Here is a 24,854-nt window from a genome sequence, read left to right on the forward strand (position 1 = left end):
TACAGCAGCAGTTGCAAAAATAACAATAATCAAAATCAAAACACAACAGTACGTTTTCTGGACCCAGGCACATTGTTCATTGTTCGATTTGGTCACCCTCATATCTAAAAATCCAGTGCGGGGAGCAGCGGTGAAGGTGGCAGGCATCGTAGTTCCTTGATCGACGGCCCCAATGTTCGTTGCTGGCGACACTACGGTCGCGTGATTTCTTAGTCCTTCCCAACCCTAGCCAGCAGAATCCCTTTTTGTTCAACAAAACAAAACAATTTTCCGATCACTTCCTTTTCCAGATGCACGATACTCGTGCCGTAGTTCTATTTCCGTGGTCGAAGGTTGTACCTGATGGTACCCAAATTTGTCTGGTCCAGAAGCAAAGTATCGTCACTTCCTGAGGGAAGCGACGTGTCGGTGGCGACGGAAGTCACAGAGCTCGAAACAGTGTTTTCCGGAAGTGATTTTTCAAGAGAGTGCGGAGACGAGATGGACTGTTCACCAAGCTCCTCGGGCTCAGAGACCTTCTCCGACGCACTCGCAGCGCTGTTTGCTACTCCAAGATCAGAGACTGTAGCATCAGCGAGGGGTTCTGCTTCTTCTGTAGCGTGTGGCGTCGGGTGAGGAAGTTTCTTGACGTGCGTCGCATGAATCCAGTTCTTCTTTCCAGCCACCCGCACTGCTGTCCTGGTGACCAACAATACCTGGTGGGGTCCCCGCCAGCGAGGCGCGAGACAGGAAGACCTCTCGTAGGCCTTCACGAGGACCCAACTTCCAGGCTGTATATCGTGTCCTGGGCCCGTGAACCGTACAGATAAAGCAGCATGCACCTGGTGGTAGATGAAATACAGATTTTTAGTTAACTGGTTACAGTAGTCTACAAGCAATACATTTTCCACCTCCCTCAGGGCTTTAGGTTTTCGGAGGCCCCAAATGTTAGCAGGTCTCCCCATTACTACTTCAAATGGAGAAAGCCCAGTTCTAGTCTGAGGTGTGGTACGCATAGCTAATAACACAATAGGCAAAGCATCTGGCCATTTTAGTTTGGTATCAGCACATGTCTTTGCAAGTTTATTCTTTAAAATACCGTTGTGTCTTTCTACCAACCCAGCACTTTGAGGATGCCTAGCTGAATGAAATCGTTTCTCAATACCTAGGGCTGTACATATTTGCAAAATTACTGCTGCGATAAAGTGAGGACCATTGTCCGACCAGATTATCCTCGGGAGCCCAAATCGAGGAAAGAATTCTTTTACCATAATATTTGCAGTGGTCATTGCGGTAACATCTTTGACGGGGAAAGCCTCGACCCATTTACTAAAGGCACAAATAATTACAAGAACATATTTCAGATTATTACATCGCTCCATTTCAATAAAATCAAAATGTATAACCTCAAAAGGGACAGAGGGGGGCCCGAAACGTCCCCTTGGAATCACTGTCCCCTTTCCCACATTGTGCTGTAGGCAGATCATGCAGTTCTGGACGTGCCTCTTTGCAGGTTCCAGAATTTTGTCATTTACCCAAACCTGTTCTAACATTTTCGGGATCTGCTGGGCACACACATGCGTAGGACCGTGTGCCATCGTAACCATCGCCAATACATAAGAATCAGGAAGCAACCATTTCCCTTCGGATGTATCCACCCAACACCCTTCGTCATCCAGTTTCCCCATTCCTTCAGCCCACTTTCTAGATTCTTCCATCGTGGCATCAGTCTGAATATCTCGCACAGACCCAATACCTTCATCCATTATGCAAACGTCTCTCATTTTCCTCGAGGTATACATGTCCGTGCTAAGGTCTGTGGCCGTTTGTCTGGCTATCAAATCCGCAAAAGCGTTCCCTCTGCCCACATCATCTATGACCTTGCGATGTGCTGCACATTTCATGATCGCTAACCGTTTAGGGAGTTAGAGAGCCGAAAGTAATTGCACTATCAAAGGGCCATGCTGAATCTTGGTCCCATGTGAGGTCAGGAACCCTCTTTCCGACCAAAGTTTTCCGAAGTTGTGAGCCACCCCAAATGCATACTAGCTATCGGTATATATATTTACTCTTCACCCTTAGGAAAGTTCACAAGCTCGGGTCAACGCTATAATCTCTGCGGCCTGCGCGGAGTTATGCGAAATTCTCTTAGTTTCAACAATTTTGCTCAATGTAGTAACTGCATAAGCAGCTGTAGATGTACCATTCGAATGTTTGAAGCAGGAGCCATCGCAAAACAGCTCCCCTTCTGCATTATCCAAAGAAGTATATATGAGATCTATCCTGCCCTTCGTTTCTTGCTCGGTGGTATACAGGCAGTCATGTGATTCTTCGTCACCGCAAACAGTGTTTTGCGGGAAAGGTAAGAGTTCAGCCGGATTGAGAACACAACACCTCTTAATTTGAATATGAGGGGCAAACAGAATTAGTTCATACCTTGTTAACCGTGCAGAGGTGAGGTGTTGCGTTTGGGTTTTGTTCAATAGGATATCAACAGAGTGAGGTACCATCAAAATCAAATCATGGCCTAGGACCATTCCCTCACTCTGTTTTACAGACGCGGCAGCAGCAGCAACAGCGCGCAAACATCTTGGCAAAGCGCATGCGACAGGATCAAGGGCGGAGGAGTAGTAGCCGCACGGCCTATTCTTCCCTCCATGTTCCTGTGTTAACACAGCCAAAGCACATCCATCACATTCATGCACAAACAACACAAAGGCCTTGTCATAATTTGGAGTACCCAGAACCGGTGCCGAACATAGCGCGGTTTTGAGAAGCTCAAATGATCGTTGATGTTCCGATTCCCATGGCAGTGGCAGAGAAATGCCCTTCTTCATCAAAGCCAACATCGGTTTTACCACTAGTGCGAAATTCGGGATCCACAACCTACAATAGGACGCCATCCCTATCAGGGCTCTGACTTCCTTCTGTGTATTTGGAACAGACATGCCAGAAATGTGTTTTATTCTTTCAGGTGTCAATCTTCTCCCCTCCTTTGATAGGAGGTAGCCTAGATAGGCAACCTCCTGACAACAATATTGACATTTTTTAAGCGAAGCTTTGTGACCATTTTTAGCTAGATGAACAAGCAACAGTATAGTGCCTTCTTTACAGTCCTTCTCAGAATCTGCAGCCAAAAGTAAATCATCAACATATTGAAGCAGCGTGCAAGTAGGTGGCAATTCAAGGGTGTCGAGCTGCTCTTTTAAAGCTCTACTATAAATGCTGGGACTTTCAGTATACCCTTGAGGTGCCCTTGTAAATGTAAATGAGCGTCCTCCCAAGGTGAATGCAAACAGATATCTACTTTCTTTATGTATAGGGATACTAAAGAAAGCGTTTTTTAGATCCACAACGCTGAAGTGCATAGCCGTAGCAGGGATCATTGTTAATATCGTCGTCACATCAGGCACAATTGGAAATTGCGGGGCGACCACTCGGTTAATAGCACGAAGATCAATTATAAACCGGTACGGAATTGCATTGTCGCCTTTCTTATATACGGGTAAGATCGGTCTGTTACACAAACTACCTGTTATCTCCTCGATCACCCCACGATGTACAAAATCGGAGACAATGCATTTCAAAGCAAGTTCACCTTCTACTGATATTTTATACTGCGGGATACGTGGCAGTTTTACCCCAATGTTTTAGGACTATTTTAACAGGCTCAATCTGTAACACTCCGACATCATTGTCGTCCACCGCCCACAAGCATTCCGGGACAATGCTGAACTCGGGAGGTAAAGGTCGAATCAAGAACTGAGAATTAGGAAGTTGCTGTGCTGAAACCGTTAGCCGTACTCCATCCAAAGAACAATGAATTACTGCGTTCAATTTCATTAACAAATTCAACCCCAGCAAATTCTCTCCACAGTTTGAAGTGAGAAGAAAAGGGCAATGGTCCGTGAAGGGACCCAAAGAAATGGATACCGGCGCAGAATCCGGACAGACAGTTGGTATACCAGAAAACCCTATGGAAACATTTGTTTGCCCTGACAGTGAAATGTTTGGAACCCTGGAATGATCAATGGAGCACTTCAGTGCTCCAGTGTCAATCAAAAACTGGTGTTTCCTATTCCCCACTAATAATTCAACGTAGGGGCCTTTTTGATGAACGGGAATAGGCAAAGGTTCCAAACCCTGCTTCGGGCAATCGTAATAAAATAGAGCCTCATCAGAAGAAAGCTCTTCAGAAAGGTAGGCAGCAGAAGGGTGATCAAATATGTTTCTCGAGTCCATACTCGAGGTCTGATTTTCCTGTGAAAAAGGTTGCTGAGAATCTTGCAAAAGCTGACCTCTGTCAGGGCCCCCTGCTCCAGGGCGGCCCCTAGGTCGTCTACCCATACCCCCAAACGCACTGCTTGACCTCTGGCGAAGGACAGGGCACTGTGCTCGCCAATGACCTTCCTGGCGGCAATAAGCACATTGATTAATATTTACAGGACTCAGAGGAGTATTTCCTTTTTGAACGTACTGACCTCTAGTTTGCGTCATACCTCCTCTGGGGTTTCTAATAATTTGCTGTAATAATACTTTAGTTTTCAAATCTCCCTTTCTCTTTTCAATTTTTTTCTTCTCATTATTAACACGGTTCTCATAATACTGAGCCATGTGCAAAACCTCAGATTGAGATTTTGCCTGCCAAGTGCTCCCAGAGGACATAATTTGTGACTGGATGTCAGGTAACAAACCGCGTACAAATTTGTCCACGAACAACCTCTTCCCCGACTCTGTACCTAAATCCTGTCCACTGAAGTCAGAAAATACCTGCTCGAATCTATTGAAAAATTCGGTGGCGCCTTCAGTTTTCCCTTGAACACAGGCCGTAAGCTTGTCCCAAATAATCCTTTTTTCTGGGATTATAGTTTTTAGTTTAGTGACAATCCTATCAGGTAAAGTAAGTATTACCTGTGGCGGTTTCTCACCAGCTGGTCTTTCTCCATCAATTCTAATCATATTTGCCCACGTATCTCCCAGCCCTGGCACATCGTCTATTGTCCGAACCTGTTTCCATACATCTACGGGTAGGAGCACAGGGAATAACAAGTCAATGTCACTCAAGGTGAACACGGAGGACTGTAAAACGGACTATATTTCTTTATAAAACCCCGTCGGGTTTTTTCTAATATCAGGAACTGATTGTCTAATTGTGTTCACTTCCTGTCGTGAAAACGGGACGTGAACAAATTGCGATACATAATGTGCAGGGATATCCACCGCGGGGGCACCAGTCGCCGCGTTGGCGTGGATCTCAACTTTTGGGACAAAGGTCGAGGAACCTCTCTCCGTAGGCAACTGAGATATAGGTACCTCCGGCCGCTTATTAAGCAATAGAGCCAGGTCGAGCGCTAAGGCAGCTGTAGAAGTGCCGGGCGAAAAAGCCCTTTTACAAATCCCCAATAATTCTACGGGGCAACTAACCCTCTTTCTTACACATTCCTCTTGCAGGTGCTGTACCATCACCTGAATTACTTTTCTTTGCATCTCTACTGTATACTGACTATACGTGTCATACACTTCGTCTGGCGGTATCGATGAATCTGAGATCCATCGAACCGCATCTTTGGTACAAATTCGTACTTCCTCAGGTGCTGTTCTTCGGCACGGAAGGAACCGTTTCTGTACATATATTCTATCGTCCTCATCATCCTCATCTTGTGATTTTTCAAAGTCTTTCCTAAACTCAAACAATCTTTCAACATGTCCATATACTTTCTGCTCTGTGTCCCTCGAAAGTGCCAAAGCATTCAGATCTCTCACCCCTTGTGGAAGATCCGAATTTTGTAATCTACCCCACATCACACACAAATGAGTCCCCAAACCTTCGATAAAAACATTTTTCTCGGGAAAACTATTCAAATTAGATAATGTAGAAAAAACATTAGCTTGATCACCTTTCTCCATGCAATGCTTAGCCCATGCAAACAATTCCTGTTTCCTATCTGCAGAAACAGTACTACGAGTCACAATCTTTGACCCTGCACCTGGATCGATTCCAATCAATACGGGGCCACTCGGGAGTGGAGGTATAGGTAAATTTAACAAAGGTGCAGGTGTAGGGGGAAGGGGCGGTGCGATAGGCGGAGGAACAACAACCAAAGGACTAGGAACAATAGGCTGTACAGGGGGAACAGGAATAGCAACAGGAACAACCGCAGGAATGGGCAGAGTGCCCAAAACAGGAGCATACGGAGGTGGCGCTGAGGCATCGGGCCTGCGTTCATTTAATAATTTCTCAATAAATTCCTCAGACACATGGAAATCTTTAGAGGGATACATTTTCTGGATCCCGAGTGAAAAGGCTCTATCTATATTTTTATCTGATTCTGACCGCTTTTCTTTATCATACAATAATGCTTTTTCAGCATTTGTTTTATGACGACGTGCATGTTTATCCCTACTTTTAAGCTGCTGCAATGCTTCTTACTTCCAATTTTGTAACACATCAAAGGCTGCTGGTCTAGCCTTTTTCTTTAACAAGATCGATTCTAAGTATTCAATACGGGGGATCTCAAAACTACCGTTGATTGGCCACTGAAATTCGGAGGCATGTCTGGTCTGTCTGTGCCAAATATCATTAAATACTATACTTCCAATGCCATACTTATAGTACATAGTACACGCCGGCGACCCCTCCTGTGGTGCCGGGCGGCTAAATTCCAAGGATTGCCGATCGCTGCGGAACAGAGCCCTAAAACAGCTAGACAATTTCCCAGGCATTTCTCAAACAATTGGTGTTACCTGGTTCAATAATTGTGTCTGCAGATACAATACGCCAAATTCAAAGTGTCAGGGTTAAATTAAGAGCCGGGTCACGACTGCACCTGACCAAACCTAAGGAGGACCGTATTACAAAGAACTTACCTAACAAATTTTACCTTGCGTTTGGTGGTTTCGGCAAATCTGCCCGCCTCAAAATTGGACCCTCGTCAAGATGCCGTGTCAGACCACACGACTATCGTCCAAGGATCGGATCGTGCAGCGCTACCGAGGTATCGCGTCTCGATCGGTCGGGCCCGCAGAATCACACCGTCCGATCCCGGTTCGATAGTCTGCGTCAACCTTCAATGATCCGGCATCAATCTTGAGGGTCCCTATTCGGGCGCCAACTGTGGAAACAGAAAAATTGATATGAGGCCGGGAAGCCCAAAGGAAACACACCACCACAGGTTACAAAGGACATACAAAGCACTTTATTCAAAGTTACAACAATTACCAAAAGTCAATTGTCATACGGATGGCTATTCGGCCCTCAGAGTAACAGAACGAACCATCAACGGTAGTTCGCCGTGTTAGTGTGAGAGAGCGAACATTGGGATACTCGTGTTTTTATACTTTTTATCCAGCCTTGGCCAACCCCCTGCGGGTTAACCATTCTTTGGACCAGGCCTAGGGTTTGTTGCCAGGTCAATCCCATAATGTGTGCAATTTGATCAGTTCCGCTGACACAGTTGTTCATTTACACATAGGTCTGGGATAGGACAAGGTCTCAGTTCGCGACCCCAACAAGTGGCCTGCGGGCATACTACTTATTCATGTGTGCGGAGGTCACAACGGCCAGAATCCCACTCGAAATGTCATTCGGCCTCCATTTTGTTGTTCAGGGTGACTTCCACACTGCAAAAGTACCTAAAATGGTAGCTTAATCCAAGATGACGATTTGCACAATACATTTAGGTCAAGACCTTGCCGCGGAATCTTTGTACACAATGTTTTTAGACAACTTGGCGTAGGCCAACATACATTCAAACAACGCGATAGGAGGTACAATATTATTTCGATTTCCACAATTTAAAAAGCCATTTCTTTCAGAATTGTACTTTTGTTTGGCTTTGCAGTTTTCCTGCTGAACTGTGAGATGGACTGAGTTATCTGTTTAATACTCTGAGAGGCATTTGGCTGATGCATCCAAGGAATGTGCTCTGTTTTCAGTTAAATGCAAAGAAATACAGCATTTGTAGATCGTTTCAGCAGTGGAGTCAGATAATCAAAATACAAGCAGACATCTCAAACTGTTTTATGGCACCATAAACTGTGCTTGGCTTCAAACACCTTTTAAAGCACTTAATGGCAGGGCTGGATTAACAATGAGCCAAACACAGACCCATGCCATGTGATTTTTAAGAAATGAAACGTACTGAGCTTGCTGGATGTGAAACCACAGATTTCCATAATTAAGGTATTGCTGTTGCTTATCATTGGACTTGTTTTTCCTTAATATAAAGAGAACCATGTGGTGCCCACAGCTCAGCCAGGCCTCATTTCGAAGATCACAACAAGCCTTGGAGCTCAATATGTGATTGTGGAATTCCTGTAAATGATAGAAATTCAAAAGTCAGTGAAATGATAGAAAGTAAAATTAATGTGTGTTGGTAGAAGTTTCATATTCATAAGTATTTGGGTTTATGAAAAAATGTATATCTTGCCCGAGGAAGGTCATGCCATGATCAAGCTAGTGTCCCCAAGTCCAGCATACATCGCTGAATCTGTAAATACATATATTATGGTGGTTATCCATAAATTTAAGGAAGTTGACATATAGTGACCTTCTGTGAGACAAAAATGCAACTTTAAATGTCATTTTAAATTGATCTATTTCTCTCCTCCCCTCCTTTTCCATAATCTACACCTCTGAAACCCCTTGTCCTATCGGCTGGAAGAGGCCGTACTTTCCAGAGGGCAAGGATAATAACTGTCCAATCCAATGCGTGGGAAGATTCATAATGAGGATGGTGTCATAGGTCATACATATGGTTACTATCCTATGACAGTGGGGCTAGAAAAAAAAGGAGAAAAGAGACACTTGTATACTTGCTGGATTTTGCTGAACCCTTTGGGCTGGAGAATTTTACTTGGAAGATTCTGGGAATAGCCATCTGAGAGAGGCCTGTGGCCGGTGGGACCTTGCTGTGAATAGAGGCCTGAGGTGTGAGCTTACTCCTACATGTTCCCAAAAGAGGGTCCTAAAACTTGGCTGGCCTACAGAGCTAATAATAGTGATCTCCCATGTAAGAAGACATAACCCAATGCTATTGAATGTGTGGGGAAATTACCTGCCTTAATCCATTACCTTAATTATGGGTGGAGGTGGAACTGTGTAGACCTTTAGCATATTTAATAAAAAAATAATTAAATGAATTCCCCTACAGAAAGATCATGGAATGATTCTTGTTAAAATTTGAAATTAACAAATCTCATTCCCAGTGTACTTTTAAGGACTGTAGCCTATAAAGTAATTGGGTAACCCTAATTCCCATTCAACCCCAGACTTCCTTTAAGGAAAGGGGTCTCTTCCCCTAAAAACTGATTTCCTTACTGTTACCCCTTCCCCTAGATTGTGTCTGTGCACAAAGGGGTCACCTGTTCCAAAAATAAAAATCCTAACACCCTGCCTTCCTTTTGAATGTGAAATTGCTCTGCATCCCATTGTTCCAAACTCTCCCTTTGAAAATAAAATGTGGTTTATTAAAAAAGAAATTCCTATGTGTTCCCACTTCATAACTTTGCTTTAAACCAAGTGTCGTTCTCCAGTTGAAAACATTCACTCTCTCCTGGGTTGGGCAAGCGACACCCATAGCAGAAAGGTTTGAGAATGCTTTGGGATAAAGAAGGAACAAAGGTGCTGATTTTAAATTACTGTGTTTTCAAGTTTTCCTATGTGTTCATATGCAATGTCACTGTGCTTTAAAAGTAATCTTGTATTCATTGAAAGTGAAATGTTATTCAGATAAATCTGCTAGTGAATGATAGGAAGTAGTTACATATGTGCTGAAGATATTGTTTTGTACCAGGTGTTGGTGGCTTGTGTCACAGTGGTGTAGCTGTTGATAATTTGGTTATTTAAGTAAATTAATATATATTTTCTTCTATACACCAGTCTGGTTATTGTCTTGTTGGTGGCACAGGGGGAGGAAGCTGAGTGGTATTATACAGGTCAGGAATTGACCCAAATAAGAATCTGTTTGGCGGCTTGTTGAGTGACACCTTGTTTGGGGAGGGAAGGAACTTTCAGAGTGAACGGAGGCCGTCCAATAAATCATTATAGTGTGCTTTCGTTCTTCTCAAGCATGACAACAATTTAAAAACCGAAAACACGCCATCATTAATGTCTCATTACAATCTTAGTTAGAAAAACCTACGATGTACAGAGATTGGTTATGGGAATTGTCTACATATAGAAAATATATGGGCTAGTCCACCAATGGATTATACTGATATCTGTTGGCTCCACTGGGGACCACCTCTAAATTGATAGTAGAGAGTATATTGTCATCTTTAAAGTTAACTATTGGTTAATGCAACATGTACTAATTGGCACAACATTACAAAGTGTCATTGGTCGGTACCTTGCTCACCAAACCTGGACATGACAGGCCATCAGCACATGAACTAAAACATGTAAGGGGTGAGAAGTCCAAGATGTGTGTTATTCGAGTGAAATAAGATGCTACCCCTTATCCCAAGGCCATGAACCAAAATATTCCATTGTATTTGATCTTACTAGACGCCTTGATTCTGAAAACATGTGGCGAGTTGAGACTGGTGCTGAGTCGTGTCGGGCCCTAATGAATAGACACTGGTCTTGAGTTATTTGTCACATGTGAGGAGATCATGTTCTGAATTACACTGTACTGTATTATTTGGAATTTTAGCTAATTTGAACGCACATGTTGTCACTTTTCCACGCACTGGGGACCTGTTCGGTCCATTCTTTACTACATGTTATTTTATAATTAGTCGGCATGTGGCATTCAAAGGCTGGGTGTTCTTTAATTAATCGAAAAGAAATGTGTTGTGCCTTGGGAATCCCTATTGTATGTTCTCTTCTGGACTTTTCAGGCCCTCCCTTAATTCTTCCGTAACCTCAAAGAGGGCGCGCAGCCCCTTCCTGCGCCTGGCACAAATCTGTGCTACAGTGAATTCCACAGTTTGAGCTTTTGATGACCTCAAGACCTCTATTCATTTCAACGTGTTCAGCTTATACATTGCTTGGGTTATATTCGTTGTGTCTTTATGGTGCAAGAGTTATTCCTCGTGTCTAAAAGCACATTTGACCTAGTGTTCCTGTTTCTTCATGGTGAGTGAGTATTTGCCTTGTGTCTTTTGCATGCGCGTTTATCAATCTAACAGCAGGCTTGCTTACTCTTGTCATCTTCAGTTTCATCAGGTCCATCTCCTCCTGTATCGATCTGGGATAAGGCCGGTACGGTCATCTTATTGCTTAGCGTATCTCACCCACGTGATATGGGGTAGCGGAGGGCAGTGACCCTTAGTGACATATTCTTCAGTCTCTTGACAATGGTATTGTATTTATTGGGAAAAGCATGTCATGCAGATACAATGTTTCTAATTCCAATACACATGTTCACCCATCCGCCTCTGCAGAATTGGAGGGCTACTTGAAAGGATAGACTTCAGACAGCACTGATATATGAGTGCAACACAGACATCAGCGTCCAGGATAAAAGATGGCCATCAAGCAGCATTTCCAGTGAGGAAAGAAGGGGAGCAAGGAGGACATATTTGTTGCAGTCCCATTTCTCTCAATGACAACTGGGTCCTTTAGGACATGAACATATTTTGCAGCAATCGGAGAAAAGGAAGTTGCACAATTATATTCTATGCCAATCAATAGATCAGCCTTTTAGCAAATACTGCCCAAGCTGACCCTACATCATCAAAACCTGTTTTAAGTTGGGGGACTTTGCTATACTCATACCCAATTGGGATCATGTCTCTCAATAAATGTGGAAGTTGATGCAAGTTGTGGCCCCTTGCCCATCAAACGTGTGTTTTTCAATATTATGTGCATTTTGTCATGTATTTCCAGCACCCTACAGACAATGATCTCCTTAAAAAAGACATTGGCCCTCATTACGACCCTGGCGGAAATCGCGGTGCTAAATGCACCGCGGAGCACGGCGGAAAGCTGCCGATAGAGCCATGGGGGTTGGCGGATTTTCCGCCCCATGCCGACCTTGGCGGGGCGGTAAATCCCCATCCCCCATTTTACCCTTCCCCATTCCCATTTTTGCCCCATAGGGTATAATGGGAGTGGGGAAGGCGTTAATTACGCCACCGTAAAATACGGTGGCGTAATTAACAACAAGGTCCCGTAGCGCCATGGATTTCTCCGCCCGGAAAAACCAGGCGGAGAAAGGCTCCATGGCGCTACGGGAACTCGTAGTAGGGCGGACGGGTCCGCCGCGAATAACGCTGGCGTAAACCCACTCCGCCAGGGTCGTAATGAGGGCCATTGCCCATTGTTCTTACAAAGATAACTATTAAACCCGGGTCATGCTTGTTGATCAACCACAAATGTCTAACTTGTGGATTACTGGACAGGTGTGTTTTCTTCCAAAATGTCATCCCGCTGGAAAGTGTAAGTACAATGGATATTGAATCTCTAAACAGATATCTGTTGTATAATCCATACTTCTAAGCACCTAGTTATTAATGCAAATTAACATTTGATTTGTGACCGTATTATTACTGTTCAGATCTGGATGAAATGTAAGGGCTCAGACATGAGAGCCGGACACAAAGTTATGGTATTCTCAAAGTCAGAAATTTTATTAAACAGAAGTGGGTTGGTTAAACTCCTCTCTATTCTAAAGAGAAATTTCCCTACCTAGAAAACTAAAACTAAGGATCAGACTGTATCAAGTAGTCAGTAACTTAACAATTGTCTATGCTGACCATCACACTAGAAACCACACAACAAAGGGTGAAAGGAAATGTCTTTGACTTGATGATTGCAAAAAGTGTTTACCACCAAAAATATAAAGATGGCGTCAACAAATGTGTTTTCCAAGGAAAGACCCTTGGATCCAGAGGGTGGTTCCCTTCACCTGGATTCTTAGGTAGGGTGGCATGAGTGTCTCTTTTTTTTAAAAAAACTTTATTTTTGCATTTTTAGTTTTACAAGAATAGACAACTAGCCCGAACTGTGCGCTGTACAACTTGCGGCAACCCCCTCTCCTCGCCCCCCACCCCACCATCCCAAACCTCCCCCTCCCCAACACACTTGCTGCAGTCAATCGGCCCCTTTATGCCATAAGTTGGTACTGGATCTTAGTCCGCATGAGTTCTAGTTTGTGTTGACTTAGGCGATGATGAAGGGGAAAAAGCTTTGGAGAGGAGATATGATACATAAGGGCCCCATATGTCCGGGGGCCTCGCATGCAGGGGCAGTGTTTTATGAATTCTGTTTCCACTTCTTGGCAAAAGAGGATATCTTTCCTCCAATTTGTCAGTGAGGGGGCGGGCCCCTTCCCCATGCCATAGCTATTCTTCTCCATGCTAGTACCAGTAGTACATTTTCCAGTTTCCTTGTTTGTGGTGCCAGGGTTTTTGTCATCCCTAGTAATGCTACTATTGGGACCGGTCTCATCTCCTCCCCTATTATTGCTTCAGTTTTGTGGAGCACATCTGACCAGAATTTGACCACCGCTGGACAGCTCCATGCGAGATGTAGGGAGTCGGCCTCCGGCGTGCCACACCTGTCACATGTAGAGTTCAGCTCCGGGTGGTGCCTGTTTATTTTTTTGGGGGTGTGGTATGTTTGGTGTAGATAATTGAAGTGAATTTGCTTGAGGCGTGAATTAAGTGCTACTTTTTGTGTCTGTTGTAATATATAGCCCCATTCTTCATCCAGGATGGGTGTTTGCAGCGACTTTTCCCATCTTGCTTTTGTTTTCGGATTCTTTGGTAGTGTGTCTGTTAAAAGGGCTTTGAAGATAGATGAGACCAATTTGCCCTCTCCTTGTGCCTGTATTACTCTGTGCAGTAGTTTCCACGTTGGTGGTTGTTTTGGGAACGAGGGTATAAGTTCTTGCAAAGTATATCGTACTCTGAAGTAAATAAATATATCCAGGGAGGTGGTGCTGCCTTTCTCTTTTGCTTGTTGGGGCGTTATAACGTTTTCTTGCACGAATAGGTCGCCTAGTGTGCTAATTTTGCATTTGTCTACCCACTTAAGGAACACCTTTTCATCAGTGAGGGGCACCCCTGGGATAAATCTAATGGGCAGGAGAGGCGGGTATCTAACCTGTACATTATACTTTTGGGCAATTTTCCACCAGATTGTGTATGTGGCCTGTACTATGTTCAATGTTGTGAGTGGTACCGCTTGTTTGCTGATTATCATGGCTCTCAGCAGGTTTGGCGAGACCAGAGCTCGTTCGACCTGTACATGTGGTCTTACGAACTGGGTCGAGTACCAGTGGCTGAGAAACTGAGCTTGGGCTGCCAGTAGTATCTTTCCATATCGGGCAGTGCAAGGCCCCCTTTGGCTACTGGTAGTATGAGGGATGAGTATGCCACCCTCGCTGGTTTGCCCGCCAAGACTAGGTAGAGAACTAAACTCCTTAACATCCCTAGAAAGCGTTGTGACAACAGGATCGGGATATTGGAGAACAAATACAAGAGTTTGGGGAGAATTACCATTTTCACCAGGGAAGCCCTTCCCCATAGGGTTAGTGGGAGTCCTTTCCACCTGTTCACCTTTTCTCTTAGTGTTTTAAGTACGCTTTCGTAGTTGTCTCTGAATATTTCATGGTGATTTAGGGACATCAGGATCCCCAGATAACGGACATGGGCCTTTTCCCATTTAAAATTGTAATCATCTATAAATGTTCTGGTGTTGGCATTCATGGGGAATATGATTGACTTGGCGTGATTGATTTTTAGTCCCGACACCGACCCAAACTTTATTATTTTGCGCATAATAGGATTGAGGTTTTCGCTGGGGCTTTGCATGTAAAGGACTATGTCGTCGGCGTAGAGGGATATTATTAATGTATGAGGTACAATCTTAAGCCCTCTTTGAATTTGACGCTCCCGGAGGCCCGCTCCATTACTAATGGAAATATCAGGGCAGAAAGTGGGCATCCCTGCCTGGTACCACGTTGAAGTTATATATATTCTGACCGTGTCGTCGCTAGGGTGATTGCTGATTGGGGTTGGTTATAGAGGAGAGAGACCAGTTTGATATATTGGTTCTTGAGTCCGAGCTGCTGCAGAACTGCGAACAGGAAGGGCCACTCGACAGAGTCGAAAGCCTTTTCCGCATCTAGCAGCACCGCTATTGCCTGTTGACTGGGATCCAGCACTGCTATCACCCCGAACATTCTTCGTATCCCAAATGTTGTGTTGCGCCCGGGTACGAAGCCCGCTTGATCTGCAAGTACCAGTGCAGGCATTAGTGGGAGTAGTCTATCCGCTCAAATTTTTGCCAGGATTTTGTTATCTAGGTTAATTAAGGAGATTGGTCAGTAGGATTTGCATTCTTCAGGGGGTTTGTCTTTTCTATGCAGAAGAATTACGTTAGCTTCCCTTAGTGTTTGGGGGAGGATGCCAAATTCGATTGCTTCTTCGTAGACCTTTAAGAGGAGGTGGGCTATGATTTGGGCAAAGAATTTATAGAATTCACCTGTTAACTCATCGGGCGCGGGGGCTTTGGATGTAGGTAGACTCTTTATTGCTTCTTGGATCTCCTCTAGTGAGATGGGGTCGTTTAGGGGTTCATGGGGGTCCCCTCTCCACCCAGTACAGCTCAGTGTCGTTGAGATATTCGTGGATCGCCGCTGTGTCTGGGGAATGGTTGGCACTGGATAGCTCTTGATAAAATCCTCTGAACACCTCGACTATTTCATCCGCCCTATGTACCATATCTCCTTGTGGGGAACGGATTGTTTCCACCCTTGTTGGTTTCCTGTCTGCTGCAATGAGTCGTGCAAGGAGAGCTCCAGGTTTCTGTCCCTCGCCGTATTGTCTGATTCTGTGTCTGTGACCTAGAAATTTTAATTCTCGTTCTGCTAGGGTTCTGAAGTTGAGAAGTTCTTCCTTCAGCTCTGCTTGTGTATGGTTTTCATTCGTGGTGCCTTGCTGATTTTCTAGAAGTTTCAGGCGACTTTCGCTGGCGATCAGTTCACGGCGGATTAGTTTCAGAATTCCGTTTTCCTTAGCTAAGCACACCCCCCTTATGTAACATTTAAGTGACTCCCACAGAGACCCTGCGGAGCGGACAGTGCCCTGGTTAATTTCAAGGAATGAAGTGATTTTGTTGCGTAGTTCCGTTGCAAATATTTGATCGGCCAATGCTCCGGGTTTAAAGCGCCAGTGAGGTGGCCGCGATCTGATGACTGGAGGGTTGCATTCGAGTGTTGCTGTGGCGTGGTCCGAGAAGGTTTTAGAGAGTATTTGGCATGGGCCCCATTGCCATTTACTGTGGGCGGAGACCATCAAGTAATCGATGCGTGAACTTGTATTGTGAGTGCTTGAGTGGTAGGTATAGTCTCTGTTTTCCCAGTTTTGATGCCTCCAAATGTCTATTATGTCAAATGCTTTGCAAATCTCCTGCACTTGTAAGCTGGCCCAGGATGGGTGCACTGTTGTTGGCTGTGTTTTGTCTTTCTGTGGGTTGAGGTGTGTATTCAGGTCACCTCCTCAGATTATGGTTGCGTTGCCTACTTGTGCTTGTTGGGACAGCACCTAGTCAAAATTGTTTGCGCCATCTGTGTTTGTGAGGTACAAGTTGACGAGTACTACTTCCTCTCCTGCCATGATCCCCTGCACCAGGAGTTCCCTCCCTTCTCTGTCCTTTTCCATTTTGGTCAGGCGGAAGCATAGTGTTGAAAGGATGAGGAGCGCCACTCCTCTGGCATTTAATGAATAGGAAGAGAAATAACGGTGGCAGCCCCAGTTTCAGGCCCAGATGTGTTCGTTGTGAGGGAGGAGATGGGTCTCTTGGATCATTGCCACCTCGACCCTATGACGTCTGAGGAGTTGCAAAATCTTCCTCGTCTTTGCTGGGTGATTGCTACCGCTAATATTCCAAGATGCTACCTTGAATTGTCTTGGTGATACTTTTTATGGTGCCACACGAGGGGGCAGCGGCTGGTTTCTCGTAGTCCGTACTGCCGGCGATGTAAAAGGCCTTCTTTGATTTTGTGTGGGTGCGGGAAGCAACTAGGGGCTTTGTGGTCGAGGCGGGGGTTAGGCAGCGACGGGTGGTGCGTACTTTGAACAACAACAACAACAAAACATTCTTCCTTGCACGGACAACCCCCAACTTGTCTGTTTGGAACCCCCCCAACTTGAACTGAGAACATACTGTGCAAGGGGCGCAGGTGTCCTTCCAAGAATTAGGCTCCCACATCCCGGTTGCTGATAAGTTCTTATCAAGGCGGTATTCTTCCGCCCTTTCTCTTCTTGATGGTCCGGAGCTTTTGTTTGCAGGTTTGCAAACCTGTCTGTCTAGGAACAGCATGGCTTCATCGGTGGAATTGAAGAATTGTGTATTCCCTTCGTATTGAATGCGCAGTTTTGCCGGGAAGAGCATCGAATAAGTGATTTGGTTGTCGCGTAGTCTGTGTTTGACATGGGTGAAAGACCTTCTCTGGGGTTGGACTGATGGAGAAAAATCCGGATAGAACTGAATGTTGGCACCATCATAGTGGAGTTTGCCTTTCTCTCTCGCCATTCTTAAAATGTTGTCCGTGTCCTTTAGTTTAAGAGCTTGGCTATGATCGGTCGGGGTGGTGTCCCCGGAATGGGTCTGGTTGATGGAATCCTGTGAGCTAGCTCTACCACAAATAATTGTGATAACGCAATAGGACCGAATAGCTCTGTGCATATTTTCTCAACGTGGAACTCCATTTTAATTTGTCGCTGTTGTACTATAACGCATAGTAACCTTATGTTATTCCATCTGGAGCGGCCTTCTAAATCCTCATTTTTGGCCAGAACTGTTTTCATTTGGCCCTCTAGTGTGGAGACTCTCGTGGTAAGTGATGATGCACCATCATCGAGATCCGAGACTCTTTGTTCAACATTGTCTAGCCTGTCGCTATGTTTGTCAAGGCGGTGTTGAAGAAAGTCCACTTTGGATGACAGCGTGTCTATCTTGCTGTCAAGACTGCCTATCCCAGCTTTTAGGTCCATTAGAATTTCCCGGATGTCTGGCTGTTGAGGGTGCTCTTCCTCTGGGGGATTGGCAGGGCATTCTGGGCAGCTTTCTGACCTGGGAGCCTTGGGTGCCGGGCCGGCATCAAAGTTGAGCTTTCTCTGGGACTTATCTGTTTTCCCCATAGTGGCCTAGACAGTGCCGGGGACAGGGTTGAAATTTCCAGTCTGCGTTTTTAGCTGCTCTTGGGGGCGAAAGGGGTCGTCCTGTGCCGTCCCTTGAGGAAGTTCCTGGCTTCTGTGTGTGTACGGCGGAGCGCCGCCTGATTGATGTGAACTTGAGCCCAGCCGGGTCGACACAACACGGGCAGGAGGGGAGGGTGTCAGCTGGGTGGGGATGTCAGCTGGGGATCTGGAGTCAGTTTTTCCCAGTGGGACCTGGCTGTATTGGGTTGCTTTCTGCGCGAGTTTTCCTCCGGTGCCCACCACTCCGTAGGGCTTTTGGCGCGTTCACGCTTGGATTGCGGCTTCGTGCCAGGTGGGGCCTGGGCCGCGGCGTGTCATGAAATGTGCCCTTGTGTTGCGGTGCTTGCACTACTAGGGCGGGTGTGTCTTCGTGTGCCTCCAAGCGTGGGAACCCCCGCCAGGCACCCTTATTTTCCTCCCCAGCCTTTAGGCTGATTTCTCCCTCTGGGCCCCACCACTCCGCCCGCTTCTCAGCTCTCGGTGCCCGTTCCAGCACCACCTCGCATCAGCGATGGGACAGGCCCCCCCGTTCTCCCCGCCGGGCCGTGGAGGCACCTCCACTGTCAGCCGCGTTCCCTCGCCGTAGTCAGGATGGCGAGCTCTGTGCGGCTGAACGCGGGCGGGGGAGCGCGGTTCCGCCTGGTGTCAGAGCGGATCTCGGGGATCGGGGGCCCGCTCTCAGGATGATGAAGTGATTGTTGCCATTCCCGGGCACCCTCTCTCTGCAGCTGCCAGTCTCGGCTCGCCTCGGTGCTCCGGCTGCGGCCCCTCTCGTCCACCCTTGGGTGTTCTTTGCTGTGCGGCTCATCTCTCAGGGGGCCTGAGTAGATCAGGAAGTGCGGCCCACTTCATGTTGCGGCTGACTCGTATGGGCAGTTCCGATTTTCTTCGTTTTTTCAGCAGAAGTGACGGTCTGTGCTATTTTAATATAATGTCTGCATAAACTGGGGGTTTTGCATCAGGATTGCAGCGATAAGTCAGGATTCATACGCAGGATTGCTGGGAGCTCACAGGGGAGCCTCTATCTTGGCTGGCCCTCTAGCACCCTCTCATGAGTGTCTCTTTATCTAATAGTTTCTTTGTGTCTTCACTGGACTTGCAAAGTTCGAAATGGAGTTGTTTTGCTGCGGCAGAAATAACAGCAACGGAAATGACCGAATGAGAAATGTACGCAATGCAAAATTGTTTGTACATTTCCCATTCAGTCATTCAAGGTAAAACAACCTCACATCTAAAGAAACCCTAACCCCCCCTTGAACTCCTCCACCCCCAGCCCCTACTGACCTTTCCTTCATTCTCTCTGCTCCCTGTGACGCCAGATCCCTTTCACTTCAGTGATCGGGAACCAGCGCTGCAGGGTCCTTTTTAAAATAAATATTTTTGGAGTCTGCTGCAGGGTTGTCCCCCGCAACCCCTGCTCACTATACTGTATAGTATAGTAAGTGGGGTGTTAAGGGGGACACCCCCGCAGCCTTTTTCTTTTATTTGGGTCGGGTCAGCTGCAGAGGGCCGCTGTTCCGACCCCAAAAAAAAATTACCTACACCACCAAATAGACACTACAAACTGTCCTACGAACATTTAGTCAGTAGGACATGTAGTAGTATCTATTTTTGGTAATTTGGTGGTGTAGGTCAATTGGATTCGGTAATTTTTACTGAATACCAAAGTTCTGGTTCAAACAATGCATTCCATAAAAGCCTTTCTTTAACTCTTCTTGTAACTTTGGTGGATTTCCTCTTGCACTTCCCTGGCAGGAATACTTCTATGGGTTTTTTCAGATTCCCTGGTATACTCCCCTGCCAGGTATGTTCCCACAATATCATAATCTTTTAATAAAATTTCAGGTGCCTCGTATTTTTGCCTGACAGGACTTCTTTCATGGGCTTCTCAGAACCCCTGGTATACACCCATGCCAGTTATTGATTGATTGCTTGATTGAATATTGAGTATTTATAATGCGCCTATACACAATGTGTTTCGAGGTGCAACAAGACAAGACGGTGGGAGAAGTGAGGAAACAAAAACACAAAAAGATCGTACTAAGCCTTGTGACATTTGGAACGTGCAAGTGCAATTAGAGAAGTGCAAGGGAGAGGGGAGGCGGGGAAGTGTTGGTCAGGGTGGAAGGGCCCATCAGAAAAGTGAGTACCAGGGGAGGCTAGGTGGACAGAGCTAGGGGGAAGCAGAGAGTGCAGCGGAAGGAAGGTCCAGAAGGTAAGTGCGAGGTAAGGAGCTAGAAGGGCTACAAGGGTGCAGGTCCAACCAGGCAAGTGCGGGCATAGGGGCTCAGAAGTGCAGTGCAGGTTGAGGGAGGTCCAGGGAGACCAAGTGCAGAGGTAGACTGGAATGGAGGGTCCTGGTGCCCTTTAGAATCTGAAGGAATCAAGCAGCCAACCAGGAAGCAGACAGGGACAATAGCAGGGGAGGTGAAGACTGAAGAAAGAAGAGAAAATGAAGGTCTTGGGAAGCTTCTGTGACTTAAGGAGATCTGGTTCAAGTCTTAAAGGGACAGGGAGGCAATTCCAGAGGGAGGCACCTGGGGAGGAGAGGGATCTACCCCCTCACTCTCTGCTTGGAAAAGTGTCTTATCTGCAGAGAGTTGGGGCTAGATGACTGAAGGTGTCACGTGTCACGGGCAACTACATTGACATCGCACTTGCTCATACTCTCAATTTGCCCCATCTGACTAAGACCAGGCCAGAACCAGTCCAGGCGGTTGATGGTACATCATTGATATCAGGGCCCATTAAACAACAGACGGCTCCTATGTTCCTAACAATTCACGCTACACACAAAGAAACCTCATTTCGATGCCCCAATTCGGTCTCATATTGGGGATCCCCTGGCTCCAGGAGCATAACCTTCTGAAAACTGGAAAACAGGCTCGGTCCACTTCGAATCAGATCTATGCCAACACTTTTGCCTTCCTGCAACCACGAACGATACCACACCTGCTCAGGCTCTGTGGGCTATAGCACATCTAACCATAGGGGATGCTGCGATCCCATCAACAGAACATCACACAGTGGGACTGATCTCTGCACTCATTCCCGCCCAATACCAAGACTATGCAGGGGTGTTTGATCGCGGCTCCTCTGAGGTGTTTCCCCTGCACCGTCCCTACGACTGCCCGATAGACCTGATACCAGGCAGTACGATTCCTACGGGCCGGATTTATTCCCTGTCTCCCACTGAGGACATAGCCCTAAAAGAATACATTCAAAAATCCCTTTGTTTAGGCCATATTCATCCTTCCACATCTCCAGGAGCCAGTCCCATCTTCTTCGTTCCCAAAAAAGAAGGCGACCTACGCCCATGCGTGGATTACCACCGACTCAATGCCATCACAGAAAAGAACTGCGATCCCATTCCGCTGATCATGCCATTACTTTATCGCCTCACTCATGCCTCTGTTTTCACGAAATTAGACCTTCGTGGGGCCTACAATCTGGTCCGTGTACATCCTGGGGACGAATGGAAAATGGCGTTTTGCACTCGTTATGGGCTATACGAATACACGGCCATGCCGTTTGGTCTCTGCAATGCCCCGGCTACATTCCAGAGGTTCATGAATGACATCTTCACTGACATCCTAGATGTCTTTGTTGTAGTCTACCTGGATGACATTCTGATTTTCTCCCGAACACTGAAATAACACGTACCCCATGTACGAGAGGTACTTTCACGCTTGCAAAAACATTCATTGTTCGCGAAACCAGAGAAAGGCCAATTCCAGGCTGTCACCGTGGAGTTTCTCGGTTTCCATATCTTGCCTGGGGGCCTGGCCATGAATTCCTCCAAAGTACGAGCAGTATTAGACTGGCCGGCTCCGAAAACCCTGAAAGTGCTTCAGTCATTCCTTGGCTTTGCTAATTTTTATTGGCGCTTTATCTCTGGCTTCTTGTCGCTAGTGACTCCCCTCACTTCTCTTACAAGTCCTCACGTTCCCTTTCTCTGGACTGAAACACCCCAACAAGCCTTTGAGTCACTAAAGATGGCGTTCACTAACGCCCCTGTTCTACAAAACCTGGACCCAGAACTACCGTTCATTGTGGAGGCCGATGCCTCCTCTTTTGCCTTGGGCGCAGTGTTGTCACAAGTCTGTCTCACCTCCGGTCGGCTTCACCCCGTGGCCTTTCACTCCCGCAAGTTTACTGATGCCGAATCCCATTACACAGTGACCGAAAAGGAGTTACTGGCAGTCAAGGACGCCTTCCGTGTTTGGCGACACCATCTCTTAGGTGCCAAACACCAGGTCACAGTGTATTCTGATCATCAAAATCTACAGGATCTGGCATTGTTGAAATGCATTAACAGCAGAGAGGTCAGATGGCATTTGTTCTTCGTGGCTTTTGACTTTGTTGTCAAACACCGCTCAGGTTCTGCCCACGGGAAAGCCGATGCCTTATCTGGTTCTCCTGGGGGGATTGCATTACCAACATACCCTGACACCCTCCTAGACTGCGGCAAAGTGGTTTGTCTGTGCACCCCATCACCGCCCTTACTGGAAGCGATTCGGTATTGGGTCACCCTACACCCGGACCAATTGTCTGACTGGGACCTTACGTTTCAGGCCGGTTTACTGTTCGTTGCTGACCGTCTGCTTCTACCCACTACAGACACTCGCAACATGGTCCTTGCATGGTCCCACGATGCCTCCATTCATGGACATCCCGGTCAGATGCGCACACTAGCAGTATTGAAATGTTGGTGTTGGTGGCCCTCCATGAAAAGGGATGTAGAGTGCTATGTTAACACCTGTGCGGTATGCGCACAATGCAAACATCGTAGAGGTCGTCCAGTAGGCCACCTGCTTCCTTTGCCCGTCCCTCCCAGACCTTGGCACACTGAAACAATGGATTTTATCACTGATTTACCCCGGGTCTAAGGGCTTGACACTTTGTGGGTGATCATTGATTCTTTCTCCAAGATGGCTTGCTTTATCCCTTGCAAGGGCATCCCCTCCGCTCCTGCGCTGGCTAGACTGTTCTTTGAGGGTGTTTTTTGTCTCTTCGGATTGCCATCGGTTATCATCTCTGACAGGGGACCTCAGTTTATGTCACGCTTTTGGCATTCGTTAACCGGACTACTGGGCATTGACGTGTGCTTCTTCTCGGCATTCCACCCCGAGACGGATGGCCAGACTGAGAGGCTCAATCAGACCCTGGAATAGTACTTGCGTTGCCTGACCATGCAACAACAGACATCATGGTTGAGGGCGGTGCACCTCGCAGAATTCGCGTACAACAACGCTGAACATTCATCCACCGGGTTCTCCCCATTCGATGTATTGTATGGGCAGCATCCCCATATCCTACCCTTCCTTGACAGGCCGTCACCCCTGCTGCTACCGCTTGTGCTAGGGACCTATCCTCCATCCACACTCAGACCACGGCCTCCTCGAGGCTCAAGCGTCTATGAAGGCTCAGGCAGATAAAAGACGGGTGATGGCCCCGTCGTATTAAGTGGGTTCCGGCATCTGGTTGTCTACCCGCCACTTACGGCTAGCGGGTTGTCGCAAGCTCCTACCCCACTTTGTAGGTCGTTACCTGGTTACCCAAGTCATCAGCACTGTGGCCTTTCGTCTTGCTCTCCCGAAGTCCTGGCGGATTCACCGGTCTTCCATGTTTCCCTCCTCAAGCCCTGCCCCGGTCCTACGCGGCTACGTGCTCCGGTGGCCCCGGTGTCCCTGTCTTCTCCCGATGTTTTTGAGGTCTCTGGTATTTTGGGTTCTCGTTTCTGTAGGGGTCGCCTTCACTACCTGGTGGATTGGTCTGGGTTTGGGCCTGAAGAGAGGTCCTGGGTGCCCGCTGTTGATGTCAGTGCTCCGCGCTTGGTGGCGGTTTTCATAGGGACAATGCTTCTTGCCCACGGGGTCGTGGGCCTTTGGGTGGGGGCTCTGTCACGTTCCGTGGGAATCCGGATGTCTCTAATGTCCCTCCCCTTACCCCTACTCCTGCCCATCCACTTGCCTGGATCCGGGACCCACGTGTGCTCTCCGCGACCCCCATATGCCAGGGCGATTGTGTCAGCCCTCCGCCCGCCTCCGAGGAGGTCGGTTTCATTGGCATATTCCGTGGCGGCTGCGAGATCGGCCTCGCTTCCTGCTTCTACATCGCGTGACCGTCACGTCCCGCTCACGTGTTGCTGGAACTCGATCACATGATGCGGGCGATTGTCACGTGACCGGAAAACACTTGTAGCCCCGCTATTTAAGCACTCGCATCACAGTGTTCAGTGCTTCACAGCTGTTTACCTTGGACACTGTTGGGCGCTACGTCTGCTTTTGGTTTGGATCTTGTGGATACTGACCTCGGATTGTTTCACAGACTGTTTTGGATTCCCTTGATTGTTGACCCTTGGATTTTGGAACTCTTGCTACGGATCACGGACTGTTTTTTGGACTTCCATTCTGCTACACCCCTTGGCACTACGTTTCTTGGATTTCTTGTTCGGATTCCAACCACAGGTGGGCCGGTGCACTCGGACCTCCATATAGCCTCCTGAGCTTTCACCCACTACTGGGAGCGAGACACTGGTGGGTCCCGGAACCTCTACATAGGTTCAACTGAATCTCTACTGTCAACCCCTGGTAAGACCATTCCATTTTCTTGTTGATTGGTTTGTGGATGTTGTTCTGGCTAAGTAATTAACCAGTGTTTCTTTACAGTGGCCCAGGGGTTCCCAGAGGTCTGCATCTCCGGAAGAACATCTCCCA

This window comes from Ambystoma mexicanum, chromosome 6p (assembly GCF_040938575.1).
Source record: "Ambystoma mexicanum isolate Mex_15411 chromosome 6p, UKY_AmexF1_1, whole genome shotgun sequence".
In the NCBI taxonomy this organism is placed as follows: domain Eukaryota; kingdom Metazoa; phylum Chordata; class Amphibia; order Caudata; family Ambystomatidae; genus Ambystoma; species Ambystoma mexicanum.